The 20510-nt window shown below is 42.1% G+C and overlaps 1 protein-coding gene across 5 annotated transcripts in view; it reads left to right on the top strand.

Moving 5' to 3' along the window:
• Nucleotides 1-11280: 11280 nt before the first annotated feature.
• Nucleotides 11281-20510, top strand: part of CTIF (cap binding complex dependent translation initiation factor) — a 234598-nt gene continuing 225368 nt past the window's right edge. For all 5 annotated transcript variants that reach the window (XM_089497558.1, XM_089497584.1, XM_089497576.1 and 2 more), the window contains exon 1: nt 11281-11594. The gene's annotated coding sequence lies outside the window, so the exon portion shown is untranslated. The remainder of the gene's footprint in view (nt 11595-20510) is intronic.

Genomic DNA, 20510 nt, shown 5'->3' with positions numbered 1-20510 from the left:
ATGTGTTTTGGACTTCAACTTCCAGAAGTCCCAGCCACTTAGCTAACAGTGAGGAATTCTGGGAGGCAAAGTCCAAAACATCTGGAGGACCAATGTTTGGGGACCACTGGGCTAGATCATAATCCCATCATTTCCCAACTCACACTTTATTGCACAATTGCTGTTGTATCTAACACTGAAAGTGGAATGACACCAGATTCATTGGTACTGTCCCTGCCAAATCGGGAGAGTTGGAAAGTATGGGTTATGTGATACTCCCCAACATCCAGTCCTGGTTCACCATCTTCCCAATGCTGGTGTTGCTAACAAAAAACAAAAACCTCCATCTATACTGAACTCAAGGAGGAAAGGGGAAGTAGAAAAGTAAAGGTAAAGGTTTCCCAGTTTTAGGAAGTTTGGAAGTGACTTTTGCCAGGTCAATCTATTTGGCTAAGCTAACAGAACCCAAACACAGGGCAGCTTTCACTGCAACCTTTTTTAACATCCTCCTTTCTGCTGTTTTGGAAGGAAAATATAAGAAGCTCCCTTATGAGAATCAGACATATTTATGTTCTGATATTTCAGTTGAATTACTTGTGCACATCATATTGCACTGCCTATTCTATCAAGGTGTGCACTCCTCTTTAAGCTACAAAAATTCCCAGGAAGACCAGCTGATCATTACTTGACATTACTGCTTGAGGATGAAGAATTTCAAATAACTGAGGTCATGCTTTGATTATGTGCAGCTGTCATTGCTACACACAGACAAATTAGCCAGGACCAGATGTTTTGTTAAATGTTGAAAGTGGGATGCTAGAAAATAGCTTCCTGCATCTTGGTGTGTGGGGTGCTGCCTGTCTATACACACATTTGCATTTTAGCTGATTTTACTTAGGTATATTTGTATGTTTGTTTTTACTGGTTAATACTAACATATTTTTGAGATATTTTGGTCAAAGACCATATATAAAATTGATTGAAAGTTAAAGGTTTCCCCTTGACATGAATGTTTAGTTGTACTCGACTGTAGGGAACAGTGCTCATCTCTGTTACTAAACTGAAGAGCTAGCATTGTTAAAGATGACTCCCTGGTCACGTGGACAGCGTGACTAAGCACCAAGGTGCATGGAATGCTGATACCTTCCTACCGAGGTGGTACCTATTTATCTACTTGTATTTGCATGCTTTCAAACTGCTAGGTTGGCAGAAGCTGGAACTAGTGACAGGAGTGCACCCCATCATGCAGCACTTGGGCCTTCAACTGCCAACCTTCTGATCTTATGATTGTCTGAACTGGTTGTCCCTTAATCAAGGAAGTGGATGGGTATAAAAAGATGTTGGGGATAAACAGACTGGCATTTAATGCTGGCCTCAGGGCAGAGTGGGGGTGTAGCATCCGTACACCACATGCCCTGATGCTGGCATCATGCTGTGTGCCCAACCACTTGGCGGGGGCATCACAGAGCTCCTTTGGTGCAGCATTTAGACACGCTGTGCCAAATGAGCGCTGAAAAGCTGTTGCCATGGGAGCAAGGGCACCTTTTTGCCAGTGCTAAAAGGAGCGGCATTTTGCCATTCTTTTTAATGTTGGCAAAGTGTCAGATTGGGGCTGTGGCATGCGGTTGCTGTGGCCCTGATCCAGTGTTGAAAGGGCAGTGGGAAGCCACTGCTTTTGGGCCATCTGTTGAGCCCCTTTGTCTCCCTACATTGTGGGAGGTCATGGGAGCATGTTATGCAATGCCTCCTTTCAATGCCTTGAGGTTATGTTTGACCTCTTAACATACAGAGGGCCCCTTGCCAATGACACCTGCCCAGTGTCCACTCTTTATACACTTTCTGTAAATGTATAAGGGCTAGGGTCCCAACTGTCTTCCTCTTATAAGTTTAATAGCTTAGGTAGTGTGTTTGCATGTACTTAAATGTTTTAGAATTCATTCAGACAGGGGCTTCTGTTTTAACAAATTAATAGTGACTTCACTGGATAACATTTAACAAGGTAGAATAGTTCAAAGGTGGTATGGTTAAAATAATGTAACAGCAGGCATTTCCCAGTTTCCTCTTTACAATCTCCACTACACTTTCTCATTCATTCGGTATCCTTCCCTCAACTCAATTCCCTTCAACTCCTTTCAACTCTTTTCAGCTCTTTTAAATTTCCCTCTCATCTCCCACTGAACTGGTCCTCAGCTGGCACTCTCCGCTGCGTTCTCCTGAACTCCCCAGAACAGAACTCTCCTCCCTTTTATAGCTACTCCTCACAGTCAGCCCGAACCATGATTGTCTATCAGGAAACCAAGTCTGTCCAATGACTCCATCCCAGAGAGGGCCTTCTCTGCAGTGGCACCTCAGTTGTGGAATTCTCTCCCCTAAAGGTATGCTTTGCAACAACGTTAGATTCATTTCTGCATCAAGTGAAGGCTTGGCTTTTTATTTGAAGCCTTCGGGCCTAAGTGATTTTGGTCAGGATACACTTGTCTGATGGCTGTACTGTGTAAAAGTATTTTAACTGCTTTTAAATCATCTGGTTTTGATGGATAAATATATTTTTATCTTTCTGTTGTTTGTGTCTATTTCTACTGCTACATAGCTTCCTTTTTTTATCATAAAATATCTCTTTTGCCTCATATTTTTATTTATATATATTGCTACTCCTCTTTTCCTTTTCTTAACTTCAGATGAACAGAAAATGCAGCCTTAATTAGAATTTCTCAAATACTTTATTCCATTTTCTCTCATTTTAGTTTCTTGTATGCATAAAACATCATAACAATTTTTTTCCAAACAGTGGAAAAACACTCTCCTCTTATGAATGTTATTCATCCCTCTAACATTGAGAGAAAAATGAATATTTTAATTAATTGATAAATAATAGTTTTCATTCAGCTCAGCAGGAGGGAGAGAAGAGGATGAGGTGGAATCTTGTCTTTCCCAGTAGGCTCAGGCCAAAGCAAATTGTTGTAGCCACTCCTAGCTTGTGTGTTCTTCCTCATTTATAACTTTTGCCATCTTGACCATCCTCTGATGTTGCTTGGGCAAATACATCCTGATTTCCATCTGTGAAATGGTGGAGGGTATGCATTTCTCTTACGGCTAGGAATGTAGAATGCTTAAATGACATGGACTGGAGGTGGTGCAAGAACATGTTAGGGTTTAATATGCATTCTCTTACATTCTGTTTACCATCTATTATGCCTTGATGCAGTTAACATTAATTAAGCTTTTATTCATTTTTCATTGCTTTATGGTGGTCACAATGTAACGGCTTCATATATAAAAATGCACTGCATTGATTACTTCATGCCATTCATTGTGGATTGCTCCAACCACATTTGTATTGGTTTTATTTTTGGTTTTGATTTGGCCTAATAATCAATTTCCATATGCTCACTGAAGCAAATTAAAACAGAAGAAATTTAACATCAATTTTTTAAAATACAGTGGTCCCTTAGTATCCGCTGGGATTTGTAAGCTCATTTTTTAAAATTTAGTGAAATCCAACTGCACTGATTGAATTCAATATGCACAGCTATTATGTGTGTACCTACCTGCCACGTAGCTGTAAAACAAGAGGAGCCTCTCAGAAAAACAAGTGGTATCCCCAATTCACAAATGTGGCTGAATACTCTAAAGGCTAAAAACCAGAACATTTATGAGCTAAGTGTTACCCATGCTGCAATATAAATTTTGGAATCAATGATAACCCTTGGATGACCCCTGGCCAGACTCCAAGCCTGTCCGCCATTACAGTGGTACCCCGGGATACGAATTACCCGGGGTACGAATTTTTCGGGATACGAATAAATCCCATAGGGATTTATTGTTTCGGGTTACGAAGGTTTTTTCGGGTTACGAAAAAACCCCGGCGCTGTTTTAAATGGAGCCGCGGCAGAGCCGCGGCTTTTTTTCCATTAGCGCCTATGGGAATTCGGCTTACGAAGGTTTTTCGGGTTACGAAATTAACCGCGGAACGAATTAATTTCGTAACCCGGGGGACCACTGTACTGGCAAAGCGAGAGGACATGTACACCTCCCCTAAGGGAGTTCCCATATTAACATCTCAGAGGGTCCAGGGAAGTCGCATGAAGGGATTATCTCAAGGCTGGGAAGAGTGAAAGGATTGCCTTCCCTGAAGCTATCAACCTCCTCCTCAAATCTATTGTCTGAGTGGCATAAGCCCTTTATACTATCTAAAGCAGACATCCAGGTGAAAAGAAAATCTTTAGAACACCTTTGTTTCGGCCAAGCCAGCCTCTTTGCCTCAGGCTAGATTTGGCCTATAAAAAGTCCCCACTTTGGCTGCTCAGCGCGCCATTTTCAAGGTCTACTTGCTCCACGTCAGTCAGACCTCTGTTTTGGTAGCCGGCATTTCTGCTCACTCCCAGGTTGCGGAGCAGACTTGTCTCACTGTCCATCACCCCATTCGCTTCCCGGAGGGAATCTACATTCTGGTAAGCATCTCCATTAGTAACGCCTGAAATCTGTTCCTATTTTCCAACCCTAATTTTCCTGAGTCCTGAGTGTGTGTGTGAGTGTATGCGCAACGCATGTGTTTTTCCCCTGTTTTAATAAATTAGACATCTAGTTATTAATATCTGTCTCAGCTTTATTTATTGGGATCCCCTGGTCTACTCCGTATACATATCGGGAGGGTGATTTCGGTGGGCTCTTGTGGCCAGCCCCTCTTGCAATATTTGAGCTAATAACCACATAATAAAATTCCCCTACTGACCCTTGGCTACACTAAGCACCTAAAGCCTCTACCTTGATGCGTAAATTTCAGGCCTGCTTTCTCCTGCATTTTTTTAAAGACTCCAATTTCTTCCATCAGCTGTAGGAAGGACTTTGTGAATCTTGTAAATGTTGTGATGAACTGACTCAAAAACCAGCCAATCAGAAGCCAGAGACCCTAAGCCAATCAGGTGCTGGCTGAGGAGTTTGAAGATTCCACTTGGCAGTTGTTTTGTCAGTTAGGGTTGAGAATGTTGAGAGATGAAGTTGGAATGTTGACAGAGAGAGAGTTGGGGAACAGTAGAGTCCAAGAGAGGACTGTGTTCCAATAGTTCCTGAGGGAACAGTATTTTGTTAGAGGGGGTGTTGATAATAGACCAAGAAAGGGTCTGATAGGTCCAGAGAGGGACAGTATTAGTTTGAGAGTCTAGAAATGAGAGACTCAGTGTAGCCAGACTCAGAAAGAGGGGTTTCAGTTACAGAAGTTCCTGAGGGAATAGTCAGATAGGGAACTGCTTGGTCCAGAGAGGGACAGTTAGAAGAAGGGTCTGTTCCAGAGGGGAATTTGGTTATAGTCTAGAGTAAGGGACTTTTAACCAGTTAGGGACTCTAATTGGGGGAGTTATTATAGTAAGCCTGAGTGGCAATACTGTGGTGTCTAAGCTTAGGAAAGTAGGCAGGAAGGACAGTGTCAGTGACCTTAACATATAGTAATAATAATACTCTGTAGCAAGTTTAACTGTTATAACAAAGTAACCACTAAGAAATAGCATGTGCCTGAACTAACAGCTGTTTAATGCCATTCAGTTCAAGTAATATCTGCTCAAACCCTTTGTTCAATAAAGTTCATATTTTGTTTTATCTAAAGGCTTGTCTCCCATATATATTATATCCATGCTACTATATTATATAATACTGTAAAGCTGAGTTTTAAACAGGGTGTGGTCATCAATTATATTTGGTGGTAGAGCATAAAGAGTCGTTACATAGGGGGTGGCAGAGGTGGGATAACAAAGGTCCCAAGCGCCTGCCATCATAGAAAAAGGATTGTGGTTTGGGGGTGCCTTACAAGTGTGTGTTTAAATGAACAATATTATGAGCAAGTGATGTTTAAATGAACAAGATTATAAACAAAATGAACAAGTCTCACCCATCTTTAACCCCCTCTCTCTTTTAGTTAGAAGAATCTCTTGAGTTCTGCCAAGATTCCTCTCCTTTCCTCTCCTGGCACACAATCTCTGCCATTTGGTACTCAGAATGCCATCTGTCATTCACTACAGTACCGAGGAAAGGTGACTGCAATCAAATCCCTGTCCATTTTCTTGGGAGGGGGGGAGCTCCACCTTGGCTCTGACAAGAACATTAATAAAAGTAGGTCAGACGGAGAGACCTCAAGCGTGTGCTACAAGCCAAAGCAAATACAGATTGCACAGACAACCCTCGCCTAATAAATGGTGCCCTTTGTACATCCTGAGTCATCCCTTGATATGCTGTTCCTTAATGAAAATTGATGCCTCCCTGCTTAACAAGTTGCATCTTTCAAATGCTGGAAATAATGGATGATGAGAGCTCTCGCCTCTCCTCTCATCCAGGTTTCTTTGAAGCCAACTTGGGTTCAACCTTCCTATAGATCATACAGAAGGAGCAGCTACAGCACTACTAGCTGTGGATCAGAGTCAGATAGGTCCCCCCAGTTGGTGCTCGTGCTGGTGAGGGGATTATGGGAGTTGTAATCCAAAAGGGAAAATTCCCTGGCTGTTTACCTCTGCAGATATGCATAGCAGCCCAGCAGGGGGCTCAACAGCCCTTTTCAGGTTTTGAAACTAGGAAGCGGTCAAGCATGTGTCAGACTACAGTATAGGCTTTGCTGAGTTGCACCAATTTGGTCAACGCAGATTCAACCTAGACAAAGAGGAAACCGAAATAGTAAAACAGTTCCTGTACCTGAAGTCAAACATTGATCAGAATGGGGATTGCAGTGGAGAAATAAAAAGAAGACTAGGAGTGGGGAGGGCCATATGAAAGAAATAGAAATCATCCTAAAATATAAAGATACACAACTGAGCACCAAAGCAAGTATTGTACAAGCCATTGTTTTCCCTACTACCGTGTACAGTTGCGAGAGCTGGACAGTGAGGAAAGCGGGTAGGAGGCAAATAAATTCATTTGAGATGTGGTGCTGGGGAAGAATGCTGAGGATACTGTGGAGAGCCAAAAAGACAAACAAATGGGTCCTATAACAGATCAAGCCTGAAATCTCCCTGGAAGCCAAGATGATAAAATTGAGGTTGTCATACTTTGGTCACATCATGAGAATGAATGACTCATTGGAAAAGACAATAATACTAAGAAAGGTAGAGGGATGTAGAAAGAGAGGAAGACCACATGCTAGATGGATGGACTATTAGGGAGATCGTGGGTATCACTTTGCAGACACTAAGCAGAGCAGTGGAGGACAGGTAGTCATAGAATCATAGAATCATAGAATCGTAGAGTTGGAAGAGACCACAAGGGCCATCCAGTCCAACCCCATTCTGCCATGCAGGAAATCACAATCAAAGCATCCCCAACAGAAGGCCATCCAGCCTCTGCTTAAAGACCTCCAAGGAAGGAGACACCACCACTATCCGAGGAAAGAGTGTGTTCCACTGTCGAACAGCTCTTACTGTCAGGAAGTTCCTCCTAATGTTTAGGTGGAACCTCTTTTCCTGAGTTGTCTCATCCACAGGATCGCCATGGGTTGAAACTGACTCAAGGGCAGTTAACAACAACAAATTATGATTTTCACTGGTGTAGACAAGACCTCCATCTGTTTATGATTATTAGAAACAAACACTATAGATATCTGAAGTAGCTGCATCGTATGGATGTCTTTGTGTGTGTAGAATCTTACCGTTTGAGCCACCACCCACCACCATGCCCCATACATAATCCAAAATAAAAATATAGAACAAAATGGTCTTTTCAGCAGTTGCTGGCACCCAAAGGAGAATAAAAGGTTGCTATGGGAACATGCCCACAAAGGACTATGTATGAGGAGGTCAAAAAGTAAGCACAGAAGGAGAAATTGAAATAATTTTACAACAAAAATAAAGCCAAGCATATTGCTTTTAAGGCCATCAGAGTTCTTGAAATTAAGTTTTTACATTTCCCATTAGTGTCTATTAATCTGCTGTATGTTGAGATGAAAAATTATTACAAATATATATATCAAGTACAGTGGTCCCCCGGGTTACGAAATTAATTCGTTCCGCTGCCCTTTTCGTAACCCGGAAGGCTTTCGCAAGCCGAATTGCCATAGGCGCTAATGGGGAAAAGCCGCGATTTGGTGCGAAATAGCGCCGAAAAGCACCAAAAGTTTTTTCGTAACCCGAAAAAACTTTCGTAACGCGGAACAGTTTTTTTAAATAATTTTTTTTCGTAACCCGGGAATTTCGTAAGGCGGCGCATTCGTATCCCGGGGTACCACTGTAGCAGGAATATTTGGTTCTTTAGTGTGGGAACAGTTTGGTCATACTTATAAGGGGGAATAGTGTCACTGCAACACAGTTCCTGGGGCATATCATCCTCATAAGCCAAGCTCTAGCTTTTTCCTCATGCACATTCTACTTTTCACTGGAGCACTTAATAATAAAAAAATCAGTGAACAGATAAAGTGTATTAAAATTGCCAACGGCATCCATCGTAACAGTAAAATGAGAATAAAAACAATTGAAAAGCATCAAAAGTGGTATATACAAACCATTTAATGCAGGGGTGGACAACTGTGGCCCTTCAAATGTTTTTGGCCCACAGTTCCCATCATCCCTAACCAGTATGTCAAGTTCTAAGGAATTATAGGTGGGCCACAGTTTTCCAAAGAGTGAATGTAGCTTAATGGTTTGGGTGTTGGACCAAGGACTTTGTCACACAGGGAAAATCAGGGCTTTAAACAGCAAAAATTGCTTGAAAATCATGCAATCATGATTATCATTTTCACATACATCGCCATTAAAGACCCATTCTCCTGGAAATAAACAGACAATAAACATTCTCCTGGAAATAAACAGCAACAAATCATTCACGGGATTTCCCTGTGAATGCTTTGTTGCTGTTTATTGCCTGTTTATTCCCTGGAGAATGGCATTTTAATCACAATGTCATGTGAAACTGTTAATTGCGATCGTGTGATTTTCACACGATTTCCCTTGTTTAAACCCTCGGTTTTCCCATGTGATAAAGTCTTAAGATTCTGTGACACCAGAGTTTGAATCCCTGCTCAACCATTGACACTGCTTGGGTGATCTAAAGCAAGTCTGTGGTACTTAATAGCCATGCGGCTGAACAGGAATCACTCAATGCTACTGTGTGGAACTGCAGTCCTGCAGGTAGGAGTGGAACCACTGTAGAATAGAGCCATCCCACAGAGCCAGTCCAGTAAGAAGCCATGACCAATAGTATCAAAAACCACTAAGAGATCCAGGAAGATCACTGGGATAGCACTTCCCCTCAATGCTTCCCCTGGGGTAGGTCATCAGTCAGAGCGACTAAGGCTTGTCGGCTTGTACAGCATTCTCTGAAGATTACAGCCACAGATGCTGGCAAAACGTCAGGAATACACTCTTCTAGAACATGGCCACATAGCCAGAAAAACCGACAAAAACTATGGATGCCAGCCATGAAAGCCTTCGACTTCACAACTAAGGCTGTTTCAGTGCCATATACTGGCCTGAAACCGGAGTAAAATGGGTCCTACTTGTTCAACTTGTATGCAGAAAATATCATACAAACAGCAGGCTTAGAAGGAGGAATGAAGACAGAAAGAAGGAACATCAAACATCTAAGATATGCAGATGACACACTACTTGCAGAAAATAATCATGGACTTGGAACAATTAGGTCAAAGAAGAAAATGCAAAAGCAGGCATACTGCAGAACATAAAGGAAACAAAAATAATGGCCATGGAAGAAATACACAAATTCAGTCTAGACAAAATTGAAAAGGAAATTGAAATATGTAAATAATTTGTGAACCTAGGCTCAAACATTGATCAGAATGGCTCAGGTCCACAATATCTGGCAGACTGTATCTCTCTGTATAACCTGGCCGGAGCCCTGAGATCCTGTGGAGAAGCCCTTCTCTCCGTCCCACCTCCATCACAAGCATGGTTGGTGGGGATGCGAGAGAGGGCCTTCTCAGTGGTTGCGCCTAGACTTTGGAACTCCCTGCCCTGGGAGGTCAGAATAGCTCCCTCCTTATTGGCTTTCCGCCGGCAGGTTAAAACCTTCTTATGCAAGTAGGTTTTTTAAACACAATGTTTTTAAACAACCGGCTTAGGGTGTTGTATCATTTTAAGTGTTTTAATAATTTTATCTTTTTAACTATATTTTTATTCTTTTAATAAGCAATCTGTTTTAATGTGAAGTGGAATATACCCTGAAAATAAGATATACCCATAAAATAAGCCATAGCAGGATTTCTAAGCATTTCTGCAATATAAGCCATAGCCCAAAAATAAGCCATAGTGATAGGCCTGGTGTGGAACAGAAGGGAGCGGGAAGGGAGCAGAAAGATTGGGGCCAATGGTTCTAAAGGAAATGGAGTTGTAAGAAATTCAGGATGGAATTCTGGGTTTGGAGAGTTATGATAATGTTCTAGAAGAAGACGGCTTAATTATATTTGAATAAATGTAGATTGTTGTGTGATACTTAATAAAAATAAAACATCCCCTGAAAATAAGCCATAGTGTGTCTTCTTGAGGAAAAATAAATATAAGGCAGTGTCTTATTTTTGGGGAAACATGATATACCTCACTCTCTTCTATGCCAGCATTCTCTGAAGATGCCAGCAACAGCTGCTGGCGAAACGTCAGGAATAAACTCTTCTAGAACAGGGCCACAGAGCCCAAAAAAACATGAAAAACTACAATCTATTTTAATATTTATGCATCTGAGGAAGTAGACTGAAGTCTAGGAAAGCTCATGCTGCCAATTTCTTTCTTTCAGGTGAGTCTCAAAGGTGCGACAAGATCTCTCCATGTACTGATTCTACAGACTAACGCAGTTATACCTTTGAATGCTATTTTAATATTGTAACGGTTTATTCTGTTTTAATGTACCACTTTTCTAGGTAACTGTATTGTTTTGAAATGTTGTGAAGCGGCTCTGAATCCCAGTTCTGGGAAAAGAGTGGGTTACAAGGAAATCAAATAATAATAATAATAATAATAATAATAATAATAATAATAATGCCAGTTAAATTGGGGGTAAAGACAGATTAATGCTCCAGTGTAGATGCCTCTCTAGCTGAAGCGGAGACTTGCACATTCTGGAGAACTTGCTCCCCTGCCTCCTGCCTTGGGGATGAGTTTGCGGAAGCTGGAGACTCCAGGACAGGGCTGGAGATCTGGCAACCCAAGGACCCCTCTCCAGCTGTCACACTGGCTCCTGTGCCTCGGGGCTGCAGAGAGACTACATTTCCCAGGATACATTGCGTACCAATCAATTTTTTGGGTAAAGTCTATGCACGTGGCTTCTTGCTGGGAGGAGTTGGGGACGTCACCTTCCCCGCATTCTCTCTGCCTGTGTCAGAGGCGATCGGTTTTTCTCCCCCCCTCCCTCTTGAACTGTGGCATTGGAGGAAGAAAGGGGGGGAAAGGCTGGGAAAGAAAGAAAGGAAAGGATAACAACAACAAGCCACCCCAGATCTTTTCTTCTGTTCCTGATTGGGACCCATGCGCTTCCAAGCAAGAATCTGAGCCCTGGGATCCCTCTCCCCTCTCCTTCCTTCCTTCCTTCCTCCCTCCCTTCCCTTCCCTTCCCTTCCACCCTCCTCCCTTCCCTCCTTCCTCAGATCCCAACCATCCTCTTCCTCTTCTTCAGCCAAGCCTGGACTTTCCAATAAGGTAAAAAAAAAAAAAGGGGGGGGGTGATCTGGAAATGGAGGGCTCTTTGGGGTGGAGGCTTCTCTGTGTTTTGGTGCAAGCCTCTTATGTCTGGTTGCTTTTTTCCTGCCTGCAGCTTATAGTGACATCCAGTGGGGCCAGCAAACACACACACACACATACGTACATACCTATATACTTGCTGGCAGCATTAGATGTCACCAAGGTATAGTGTGTGTGTGTGTGTGTGTGTGTGTGTGTGTACACACACACCTCACTTCCCTTGGAGGCCTTATATACCTCTCTCTCTCTCTCTCTCTCTATATATATATATATATATATATATATATATGCTGGCACCATTGAATGTCATATATACAGACACACACACACACAAACATCTCACTTCCTTTGGACGCCTTACATACCAATGCATATATTTGCTGGCACCACTGGATATCACCAAGGCGTATGTGTATTATATATATATCTATATATATTCCTCCCTTCCCTTGGAGGCCTTACAAAGTGAGGATCCCCCCTCCCCGAGGAGACTGCCCGATCGCTTGTACTGGTATTGATGAATCAACTGATCGATCGATTGGAATTGATTGACTGGTTTGAGCCTAACCTCTTGGTCCTTCCCTGGAAGGTATTACAATGTGCCCCTTTCTCTCCCCAAGGAGATTGTGTTTCCTTGCCAGGTTGCCTGTGTTGGCATGGATCGATCAATTGGAACTGATGGATTGATTTTATCCAAAGCCCTTTCCTCTTTTCCCTTGGAGGACTTGCAAAGTGGGGACCCCCCCCCCCCGCACACACACACATACACTTTCTCCCTAAGGAGCTGACATTTCCTTGTCAGATCACCTGGATTTAGATTGATCAATTGGAATTGATTGATTGATTGATTGTAATCAAAGCTCCTGGTCCTTTCCTCCCTTTCCTTGGAGTCTTTACAAAAACAAAAACAACTCCCCCCCCCCCCCCCCCAGTATCTTGGGTTCCATCTTTCCATGAATTGATTGATTTTATTCAAAGCCCCTGTTCCCTTTCCTCCCTTCCTTTGGAGGCCTTACAAAGTGGGGAGCCCAAGGAGGTGGCATTTCCTTGCAAGGTTGCTTATGTTTGTATGGATGGATTGGGAATGATTGATTGATTGTATTCCAAGCCCCTGTTTCTTTTCCTCCCTTCCTTACAAAGTGGGGAACCCCCCCCACACACACACACACACTTTCGCCCCTCAAAGAGCTTACGTTTCCTTCCCAGATCACCTGTGTTTACATTGATCAATTGGAATTGATTGATTGTATTCAAATCTCCTGTTTCCTTTCCACCCCTTCTTTGGAGGCCTTACACTGTGGGAGACCCCCCTTCCCAAGGATATGGCATTTCCTTGCAAGGTTGCCTGTGTTTCCATGGATTGATGGGAACTGATTGATTGATTTTCTCCCAACCCCCAGGATCCAACTGTTTCTCTCTGTGTCTCTGTGTGTGCTTCCTCTTGCCAGCTGGATCAGAGGGGGCCTCCTTGGGTGGATGGGGCAGGGGGTGTCCTTGGAGTCCCCCTGGGGTCTCCCCTTGTGGGGTGTCCAAAGAGGAGGCCCTGGGGGTCTTTCCCTCCAGCCCCCCAGCCTCCTGCTCTTGTGGCTGCTGCTGGGGAGAGCCTGGCTTAACTCTGGCAGAAGCAAGGCGGGGCAAGGCAAGAGCTTCCCTTTGTTTCCAGCCCTGCCTTCAAGGCTCTAGCCTGGATGGCATTACAAACTTGCAAGATTTCATGATTTATTTACCTTTTTTCCTCCCCTTCTTGGCAGAGAGAGGGCAGGAGGCTCCCAAAGTGGAAATCCCATTGCAAACCAATAAACAAACCCAAGGGCCTTGGAGAGCCCTTTCTTCTCTTTCAATCCTAGGCCTTCTTTGGAACTCAAGCTGCATCTGTTGTTATTATTTATTATTACTATTGACATTTATGTCTAGAGCGCCGTAAGGTTTACGCAGCGCTTTACATAGTAAGGATCAAATAAAATAAGGAGGAAAAGAGAATAAAAACCTACAATCTAAAACAACATTACATGATAAAAATATCTCTAAAATAATACTAACTAGTATACGATAAAGTCGACAAAGTAAGCAGCAGGTTAACAAGGTAATCTGCACTAGAAATAACCCAGCTTGATACCACTTTCACTGCCCTGGCTCAAGGCTATGAGATTTTGGGAACAGGAATTTGTGATGGCACCAGCTCTGGTGCCTCACAAAACTACAAATCCCACGATTCCCTAGCATAGAGCCATGACAATCGAGGGCTGCATCCAGCCTGCAGAAATAATCCAGTTTCACACTGGTTTAACTGCCCTGGCTCAGTGCTATGGAATTCTGGGATTGGGAGTTTGCGGTGGCACCAGAGCTCTCTCACAGAGAAGGCCAAATATCTCACAGAGCTACAGATTTCCCTAGCATTGAGGCAGGGCATTTAAAGTAGTGTAAAACCAGGTTATTTCTGCAGTGTAGATGTAGCCAGAGTTTAACTGACTTTTTGTTTTCCCTAAAAGTAAGAAATAAAATCCTCCCATGGATTAGATGTTCTCACTGCCAAGGAGAGGACAAGGCACTGCAAATTGTAGGACAGTTCAAGGAAAAATGTAGGGACATGGCCCAAGAAAAGCCCAAAACCCCCCCAAAAACCCTGGATGGGAAACACCATGTCCTGGAAAAGGAGGACATCTGATCACACTCCTCCCATGGGCTTCTTCCCTCCCTGTGCATGATTTATGTGTCTTGGATTTAATGTAGTCTAGACTCATCTCCCCGTTCTCCTCTCCCCCAATATGATCTCTTCTCCCCCTTTCCCCCCAAATTTAATAATCCTTGGTGGTTTGCACAAACTCAGCCTTGTGGTATTCCTCTCTGGTCTTTTCCAAGATCTCATTCCGACATCATTTCTCTGAGGCACATTCACGCAGCGATCATCCCTTGTCAGACATTTGGGCGGGGAGAGGATGAGCATGGATGTTACGCATAGTTGTAATTTTTCACGCCTGCTGTAGCACGAAAGCACCAGGCTCGCTCTATAAATTAAAATGCACACACAGAGGCAGAGATCCCCTTCACCTAGAAAATTCTTGAAACTGGAGCTGTGATTGACTTGGATCCATATCATGCAGCTGCATGTGTGTGAGAAAGTGTGTATATTAAGGACAGGCAAAGGGATCTTTGAGACTAGTAACAGAGCTGCAAGATCCCTTTGCATACTGATGCTTTGCAAAGGGGCACAAGATCTCTTTGCATACTGGTGCTTTGCAAAGGTGCTATAAAATCCCTTCGCATACTGGTGCTTTGCAGAGGCTACAAGATCCCTGCACATACTGGTGCTCTGCACAGGGGTTACTAGATCTCTTCACATACTGATGCTTTGCAAAGGTGCTACCAAGGTGTTACCAGATCCCTTGATATATTGATGCTTTGCAAAGGTGTTAACAGGTCCCTTCACATACTGATGCTTTGCAAAGCTGCCACAAGATCCCTTTGTGTACTAATATTCCAGACTAATACTGCTACGTCTTTGCATCTTAAGGGGTCAGTGAAAGTTTTGTTATCCTGCAGGATTTGCCAGTTGTTTCCTAGACAAGTCATCCAGAATCATAACCTCCCAGAATCTTTTCCCTCCACCCTCCTCCATCCCTGATGTGTCTTGAGGTCATCTACTTCCCTCCCTCCACCCTCCTCTCCTGGTAATATAGGATTAATTGTTCAGAGGCTATTGTAATCCTTTTAGCCTTCCCCCCAGTAGCCCTCTGGCTGCTTACACAGATTTTTCTGTCTGATTCTGCCCATGCTATGGGAGCTTTTGATTGTTCTGTTAGAAAGGCTCTGGAGCATGGATCCATTTTGCTAAATTCCCAATGCTTTTAAAACAGAATCTTGAGTGTCTGAAATAAAAAGATGTGGCCAGCCTGTGACATAGCATGATTTGAAGCCAGACAACCATGTTATGCCTTTTGGAGACACATGAGTCTGTTGGGAGTTATTAAAATGCAGATCTTAGATTATCTGGATTTGAAAATGTTCTCAGGTTTTAAGTTGTCCGAGAGGTTTACTGTCGTTTTCTAGTAAAGCAAACCATGCATATGTGAGGCTCAATTAGTTGATGATTCAATGATTTGGGGCATATGCTAGATTTCCTAATGTATGTAATTAAAAAACAACAACACTCGTGAATTTCAAGGATGCTGTTGTCCTCATTTGCTGTTTTGATTCTGATCCAGCTAGATAATATCTATTCTTAAGGACCTGATATTGCTTTAATGTCTGGATTATGGGATGTATGGGTTGAGATGCCGGGGGTGGTCTGGTGTTTTTCCCCCTAATAAATTCAGAGCATCCATCTCACCATGTCAATAGACAGTAGATTGTAGTACCATTTTACGGGAGGCATGCTTTGCAATCCTACTCCTTGGCCAGCTAGCTCAGGATCACAACCTGAAGGCTTTCCTGACAGTTGTGGTGGTGAAGAACTGTCCTAGGTTGGATCAGCTTTCAGATAGATTTGGGTGTGGTCCATTTTTAATTTTTTTTTTATTTGGCTGTAGCACTGATTCTGGGAATAATAATAATGATAATAATAATTGTTTGCTTTTTCATTCCCCAATCTTCCTCAGCAAATAGCATGCTTCTGTGTGATCTCCCTTGCCATCTTTAGTTATGGGCATGAATATATGCTTCCAGAGGTGGCAGTGATGGTGGGGGTGCCAAGCTCTCCTGTTCCCAATCTCTGCCACGTAGAGCTTTCTAAACATGAGTTGCTGCTGAAAGCTGCTGCAGTAGGAAGGGGAGAACAGATTGCAGCGGGAAGCAGCTGTAGATCAGTAAGAAAGGCAACAACCCTCCTCCCCACCGCCTTTCTCCTTTCCCATCTCTTTCTCTGCCTCTCACCCTCCTCCCTAGTCTGGCTTTGGTTAACACAATCTTTACGTTTGGTAGAAGCATCAGCAATCCTATGCCCTGGTTGATATCGTCTGCACTTAAGAGATGCTTGTGGATGTGGCTTCAGATTTGTTTTTTCCTGACAAGTGCTGGAATGCCTGGTCCCTGGGGTTGGGCATATTGTTTCTTGGGAGGCTTAGGGGAAAGGAGATTTGAATGGTGTGTCTCCCATGCATATACCTAGACACCCAGTCCAAGTTGTTGTAGGTGGGTAAATTGAGGCCTGTGCTGCTGAGTCAAATGAACGTATCCTGGCTGTACTGATGCACATTGTATTTGAGCAGCAAATGGGTTTTCTCCTATTTCCTCAATGTATGTTTTGCTTTCAGTGAGAACTGGAAACTTCCTTGGGCAAATCATTTTACATTTATAAGGGAGACGATATCATTTCTCCAGTCTGTCATTGCAGAACTTGCATGAATAATTTATTTAATATTTCATTATGTATTTGTAACATTTATATCTCACCTTCCTCTGGAGAGCTCTTGGTTGTTCTCCCCCGCACTTAGGCTCATGAAAACCATTTGAAGAAGACTCTGGTGGGCAAGAATGACTGACTCAGAGTCAGCCTGTGAATTTGGTGGCTCAGAGGTGCCTAGCATCTGGATCTCCCAACTCTCAGCCCAACACCATAATCACTGCATCATACCAACTATGCTTTGTGAATCAGATGCAGACAAAACGTCAGGAATAAATTCTTCTAGAGCACAGCCACATAGCCCAAAAAAACTGCACAAAAAAAGATGGATGCCAGCCATGAAAACCTTTGACTTCACAGTCCCCCAGTAAGTTTCCATGGCCAAGCAGTGATTTGAACCCTGGTTGTCCAACACTGCATCTTGGTGACTCTCTGCTTGGAAATATCTTGGGTCAATCACTTTCTCATCCATGGTTGCTGTGAGGATTAATGATATGTCATTTGTGCATAGAAAAATATATTAATGATCTGACTCCAAAAGTAGGAAGATACAAAGAAGCATAATTTCCAAAAATGAGATTCCTCTCCATGACACAAGATAAATGAAAGATATCTGGGAGAGGGTGAACCTTTGTTGCAGAATTATATCCCAAGAGACACCCCCACTGACTGTTTTCAGTGGCTGTTGAAGATCCTTTAGGGAAAGTCTCCCCTGCTTGTGAGTGTGTGCAGAGCTGATTAACAAACCAGGATCAAAACTGGTTTTAGATCCTGGCTTGTTCTCACTAGCCATAATTGAAAAACAAACTACTGTATGCTTCTCTGAGTTTGGATTTTTGAAACTGGTAGTGGAGGTTTCTAGTTTACTCTTCAACATGCCTGGAGGAATATAGGTGAAGCACATTGCTGTGATTTAGCAATTCCACCCCAATTACAGTCAGCCTTCAACCTTCACTGGGTTAGGAGTTAGTGGATGGAAATGGCAGGAAAGGAGATCACAGTTAATTATTTTGTTGTTGTTGTTGTGTGTCATTAAATCATCTCCAACTTACAGTGACCATATCATGGGGCTTTCTGGGGCTGAGAGTATGTGTCTTGCCCAAGATCACCCAATGGGTTTCTATGGCCAAGGAGGGAATTGAACTCTGATCTTCAGAATTGTAGTCCAGCACTGAAACCACCATGTTAACTATCTCAACTAATTATGAGGATAACCTTTTTAACTGTATGAGTGGTTTGGGCAATGGGACAGGCTTTTAATTTGCAGATATTTAAGCAGAGGTTGGATAATTGGCTATACAAGTGCCGTAGTTGTCTTATGTACTGTAGAACTTATGTTGACCCCCTGTTCTTGGACTATGTAAGTTATTATCAATCAGCGTTTTGGACTTAGCTTCCAGAAATTTAAATAAAGATATCCAAGGAGTCTGGGTTTATGAGTTTAAAAAATCTGCAGTCTGGAAAGTTTGAGAACCATTGGATGAGCTTTGGTTTCATTTCCAGCTTTATGAAATTTCAAGGTTAGGAATCATTTATGAATCTAAGAGGCAACATGTATTTGTAAAATAGCTGTTTACAGTTAAAATATCACTTGTCATCTCAGGCCCAGTGTATTTTTAAAATAGAGTTGGAAAGTGCATTCAGCTGCCAGTCATCACATATCACTATGCCTATCTCCTGATTAAAGAAATTTTAGCTGATTATGTTAGTGAGTTTTACTTGAATTAAGTGATCAAGCAAATCTGCATATATGTGCATATGAAGAAATCTAATAGCACTTAAAAACATTATCCACATTTCCTTCTATTTAGATTGGAGTTAGGAATCATGTAAACCCTCCATATGTTGGTATCTCATTAGGCCTAACCAGCAGAGCAACTGGTGAGAAAAGCTTGGAGTTGCACTCCAAGAACATCTGAAGGACCAGATAATCCCCACTCAATTTAAACCATTCATGTGTGCTTTCTACAAACTGGCAATGTAATGTTAGAAGAAGCATTCTTTTATATTACAGAATACTTCTTTAAAGATGGCACTTGCCTTCTGCAGTTTTAATAGATATGAGTTGAATCTTCCTTAACTGAAATATTGAAATCTGAAATACTCAAAAATCCAGAATTGTCCACATGGGTTGCTGAGACAGTGACACCTTTGTTTTCTGATGGTTCAAGGTACACAAATTTTGTTTGATGAACAAAATTATTTACAATATTGTAGATAAAACTTACCTTCAGGCTATGTGTATAAGGTGCATACAAAATATACATGATTTTCATATTTAGACTTGGGTCCTGTCTCCAAGATATCTCACTACATATATGCAAATATTCCAAATCCCAATAAATAAATAAATAAATCCAAAATGTTCTGTTACCCCCCCAAAAAGTTAAAAAATAAATTTATTGAATGATCATAGAATATAGCGGTTTGAAGGGACTGCAAGGGCTATCTGATCTGTGCTGGAATACACAACAGCTAAAGCATTCCTGAAAGATTACTATCTTCAAAGAAGAAGATCCCATCACACTCAAAGGCAATCTATTCCATTGTTGAATGTCTCAGACAATCCAGCTGTTCTTCCTATTGTTTAGGTGGATTCTTTCCCCCCTGTAATTTTAATCTGTTGGTTCATGTCTTAGTCTGTGGAGCAGCAGAAAACAAGCTTGCTCTATATTCTCCATAACATCCCTTCAAATATTTAAAGATATTTAAAGCTATGATGAAGAGGTTCTTCCTAATGTTTAGATGGAATCTCTTGAGAAGTTATTTGAATCCATTGCTTTGGTTTCTATTCTCTGGAGCTGCCTTGCTTCATCCTCAGTACGACATCCCTTCAACTATTTAAACAGGGCTATCATCTCACCTCTTAACCTTCTCTTCTCCAGGCTTAACATACCCAGCTCCCTACAACTCTCCTCATGGGGCATGGTTTCCAGGCTTTTCACCACTTTGGTTGCCCTTCTCTGGACATGCTCCAGATTGTCAGCATTCTTCTTACCTGGCAAGGGAGATACCATGATCAAGAACTGGACACAGTATTCCAGGTGATGTCAGATCAAAGCAGAATAGAGTGGTACTATTACTTCCCTCAGTCTAGATACTGTATTCCTATGGATGCAGCCTAGAATTGCATTGGCTTTTTTAGATGCTGTATCACACTGTTGATTTATGTTCAGTTTGTTGTCTACTAGAACTCCTAGATCCCTTTCCCATGTACTATTATCAAGCCACGTGCCCCCCATCCTATATATGTGCATTTCATTTTTTCTTCCTTAGTACCTTACATTTCTCCATGTTAAAATTCACGGCCCATCTTTGGTTAAGGTCATTTTGTATTTTTATACCCTATCTTCTGGGGCATTCGCTATAATAATAATAATAATAATAATAATAATAATAATAATAATATGTTTATTTATTGACCGCTTTTCCGAAGATCAAAGCTGTGTACAACATGTAAGATAAGTACATTACAAGTAATGACATATTTAAAAATTTGGGAAATATTAAAATAGTTTACAGTCTAAAATCAAATA

The sequence above is a fragment of the Sceloporus occidentalis genome, unplaced genomic scaffold (assembly GCF_023333645.1).
Source record: "Sceloporus occidentalis isolate IW3139 unplaced genomic scaffold, rSceOcc1.0.p SCAF_1, whole genome shotgun sequence".
NCBI classification, from domain to species: Eukaryota; Metazoa; Chordata; class Lepidosauria; order Squamata; family Phrynosomatidae; genus Sceloporus; species Sceloporus occidentalis.
Note: the sequence above shows the minus strand (reverse complement) of the source record. Positions and strands in the feature narration are given on the sequence as shown.